General features: G+C 34.8%; 1 non-coding gene across 1 annotated transcript; it reads left to right on the forward strand.

Moving 5' to 3' along the window:
* The first annotated feature begins 597 nt into the window (after window positions 1-597).
* Smp_tRNA_00897_Pseudo_TTG.1.1 lies at window positions 598-664 on the forward strand. The gene has a single exon. It is a non-coding gene (tRNA).
* The last annotated feature ends 4,085 nt before the right edge of the window (window positions 665-4,749 follow it).

Raw genomic sequence — 4,749 nt, forward strand, 5'->3', positions numbered from 1 at the left:
AAACAAAATGTGTGAAATCTAAGGAATTGAGATACTACGAAAAGAAAAAGAAGCAAAATACCCCTACACCCCCCTTTCGTTTTCTCAAGAAATCAAGCGAAACGTCGAAAATAAAAGACAATTTGTAAACAGGCCTTGTTTTTTCTATAAGCTTGTTTTAATTGTAAACAATATCATTCATCAATTGTGTTTGTATATAACATGTTTAATTACTATATGAATCTGTTGATAGAATCATGTGATTATAAACTTTATTTTAAAAATTATATGTGTGTTTTACGTTGGATACAAATTTCTTGCATAGTAACATAAATTCGTAGTAAAAAAAATTGTACCGCCTTGACAACTATTTCGGAAACAGAAAAAAAAAGAAAAGGCTATCAGTTCAATTTAAAATGTTTAATAAAATGAGCAAAGGTGGATAGTGGCTAGCAGTGGAATTCAGGACGCTATATAGAGGTAATACGCACAGTTTACACATATGGCTAATAAGAGACTGACCAATTGCAGTCCTAAACATCAATGGGAAGATATAAACAAACAATATTAAGTGAGTTTAAACTTCACCCCATTGCACAAGCAAATGGCCCTCAGGACTCAGTAGCTGAGTGGATAATGCGATGGCGTTTGAAGCGAAAGGTACTGGGTTCGAGTCCTAGAGTGAACATCAACTCTGAGATGCAAGTACATTCAGCAGACGAGTCCCGAGTGGGACGAAACGCGCGTCAAACTGCATTCCACTGCTGGTCACTATCCATCTTTGTTTAATAAAATGGCTTAAAATAACTAACAGGTTTACTATTTTAGGTAGTGAAGAGAATGAACAATATTTTTAGAGACTAGCGATTTTGAGGATTTAATAATAAATTATCATAAGGTTATTTAAAAACTCTTTTATATAACCTAATCAAGATGGATACTTTAAATCTATTCTGGTTTACCATTTTATAATGTTTATAATGTATTACTTAAACGAAATTCTATCAGAAAATTAATCCATGACCGTTTTTCCGTTATGTATTTGCCTACAGCAGTACTAAATAGTCTGAGATAGCTTCCTTCACGTGTCCATGGAATCTATCAGATAAAATCACTAAAAATATCAAACTTGAATATTAGGAAAGCTTGAATTTTTTAGGCTGCTGAATGCCCTGGTATGGCCGAGAGTAGGAAAAGTACGCTCTCATTCTCGAAATGCTCTCATATGGCCACGCGTATACAACCACTGACAAGGAATTCCTGCTTGCTGCCTTCTGGTGATGTTACTGTTGTTTACGAAATTGAGAGGAAAAAAGCGAATGTCTGGGTCTTTACCCAGGTTGGTGATCACGGAGGGTCCACCTAGGGTAGCTCACATGGGCTCCAGGTATTTGAGGGTAAAAATGGAGTATGAACCCATTGTTGGCCGTCGGATACCATGGAATTGCATCTCCTGATGTTGACCTACTGCCTTTTAGATCAGACCTTGAGGTCGAAAATTCCAGGTGTGGTCCCTTCAGAAAACCACCTGCTTCGATTTCGGCATTATTACAGTCCTCATGCGCGCATATCTGTTTGGTGACTCTCTGTACCAATGTTTATGTGTTTAAATAAATAAATAAATATACAACTAAACATAAGTAGAGTAGGCTACAATTCTAGATTTTAAAACTGTAAAATATGATGTTATGAGCCATTGTCATATAAAAACTCACTACATGACCAAGTTATGTTAACATTGTTCCCTATTCTGACAATACTATTGTAGTGAATGAGAACACATGCGGAGACAATCGAATGTATATGAACACAAAATTATAAAACATCTTAGTAAAATCTGAGAACCATACAGTAAATACGTCATTTGCAAAATGTCAATCAATTGTCTCAAACTTGACTGTTCCTTTTGCAAGTATCAATCAGTCAATTATCTCCGACTTTATTGCTTCTTTATTTCCACACCAATCATTCTCGTTCTCTTTTCTTTGATCTTCTTAACCTTCTGCCTCCAGGCATTTCACTTTTGATTGAATATAAATACTACTTATAACTGTCGACATCACTAGCACACACCACACTGTAGTTAACAAAAAGCGACATGAACTTATTTTTATCAAATAAAAAGTCCTTGAATATTACACTACCATTTCAAACAAATATTGACTACATTGTTCAGAATTAATAAGTGACTAAGATCACTTTACATTTTGGTATTTAGTTAACTTGACAAATAATCTTAAAATGACAAACAATACAATGTACAACTAATCTATTTGAGTAACTATTCAGGATCTTTGAAGTATTTCTAGCCTTATTTGTATACTTCACTGCCTAACAATTTTTCATTTTATGAGCTTCTGCTTTTTTGGTTGCATGATACATATTTTTTCTAAGTTGCCAAGGGGAAATCGCCCTTTTCACATAGGAAAGTTTGGGAGTTCGAACAACTGGAAGCCCATTCAACCATGTATGAGGATTATGTTCAAAGGATAAAGTTAGGGAGTTATTAACCATAGGTGACCTTTATTTACTGAATAGAGTTCATTTAGTTCAGAATTGATTATGAGAAGACTAAAACTAGGAAAATAAAATATGTCATGGTTGGGAAAAACACATTTTCTCATGATCTCATATCATGAGTGGCGAAACAGCTTGATTTCAGTATAAATTCCATGCTAAAAAGAACATAAACAATCGCCAGTTAGTTCTTTGTACCAAATGAAGTGCTCATTGTGACATTCGATTGTGAATAAATTTCCACTTTATCTTGTTCATTCAGTTCATTCGTCCGTCCCTAAGCACACTCATCGGAAGAATAGAAAGGAGAACTAGTGACTGGATCGCTGAGCACTCTACACGAAAGCTAAGACTATAATGACACCGTGTTTCCATTTTCTTTTCAGCTTCATATTTTAATATATCAATACATTTGATCTTTTAAACTAATTCTTTTTATTCTTCATGTCGAACTCAGCTTCAGTCAAGACTATTTTGGTGTATAATATCCATAATCGTTTTGACTTTTCGAATGACTAGCGGATTTTAGGCAACTGAAGACAATCCACGAAATAAATAAGTTTTATATTTTTCTACCACCCACTAACTGTTCTTACCAGAATGGGGATTTGTGGAGATTGTAGTAACTTTAATTGCTGAATTCATGAGTCGATCTGAGTTAAACCATTAATGAAAACCTAGAAGCACTGGATGGCCGTTTTGCACTATCATGCTACTCCTCAGAAGTAAGCACCCAAGATCTCGCATGCGGAACTCGAACCCAGGACATTCGGTCTCGCGCGCAGACACCTACTTTATTTTAAGTTATAAACAGATATAAGTTGTAAGAAATAAAACAACCAAGTTGTTTAAGTACACTCAACTTGGCAAATTCTCCTCCCGACAGGAATAACCTTTATATAATCTAAGTACTTGGCACAAAATAGTTTAATGTACATCCTAAAATCATTTAGTTTTGTTTATTTTTGCCAAGTGGTTCATAGTTTCTCGTTTTTTAGATAACGAAAACTGTATTTGTTTAGCGTTTGTTGGTAAATGGAATCCTTGAGTGTATTTGTTCTATATTTTGTCCTTAAACGACTAACAACGTTTGCATTCACAGATTAAACAAAGCTGATAAATTACAGCTCACATAAATGGTATCATGATACTTATTTTCTTATTATTCTCCATATTTTACACTTTCATCTCAGCGATTCTTGAAGACACCTATGTTTCTGGCTGGAATAGTTGGACCAAAAATGGAGACAAATACTTTGGAGTAAGTGAATGTTGTATTAATATTTTATTCACTTATGAACAAATGTATTACATGCTGAATTTTATACATTATCGTTAAGTCAACGCAGTCATTGTGATGAGGACGTTGAATCCAATACAAGTGAATATCTTTATGTCCAAGTTGAAAAAATAAGTCTTAACAATAATGTTACAAAACTGTACAGCTCATTTGATACTTATGGTAACCATGGATAGACTTCTCATTAACTGAGTCTCATCAATAAATTGCACCAAAGTATATAGTTTATAATTGGAATATGAACGAGAAAATAAGTTTTACTTTATCGTTATTGGTATCTAATGTAATACGAACGGCTAAATAAACAGATTTATTCATCGAAAACCTACTTGGAATAGTTTTTATTTTGAATTAAGTTTTTGCGTAGCAAACTACAAAAAGTTGACTAGAACATTATGTTCAAGGGAGAAGATTGAAAGGGAATTAACTATATTTAAAAAGTGTCCTCGAAATAACGATCATCTATTCATCAGAACACATAAACACTGATACAAGGGAGCATCAAATACATACGCGCCACACAATAACAATCAGGCCAGTTGCAGTTATTATTGATTTGTATGAGGACTGAGATACTGACCAGGATCTCAAATCGTAACAGGTGGCCATACCGGGAGCTTTTCACCTAAATGTTTGATCTACAAAGTATTGGAGAAACATAAGGAGATGCAGTCCTATAGTAGCCGGTGTCTAACAATTGGTTCATACGCCATTTTTACCCTCAAATTCCTGGAGCCGATGTGCACAATAAGTTCGGAATTAAGGTTTTCCAACTCCCTTAGGTAGATTCTCCATAATCGTCAACCCGAATAAAGAATCGGGCATTCGCTTTTCGTCTTTTCAATCTCGTAAACAACAGTAATGCCTCCAGGAGGTAGTGAGTAGTCCCACCCTATCAGTGGTTGTATGCAGGTGGCCATGTGAGAGCATTTCGAGAGAGAGAGATAGCTGAC

Source organism: Schistosoma mansoni, chromosome 1 (assembly GCF_000237925.1).
Source record: "Schistosoma mansoni strain Puerto Rico chromosome 1, complete genome".
Lineage (NCBI taxonomy): Eukaryota > Metazoa > Platyhelminthes > Trematoda > Strigeidida > Schistosomatidae > Schistosoma > Schistosoma mansoni.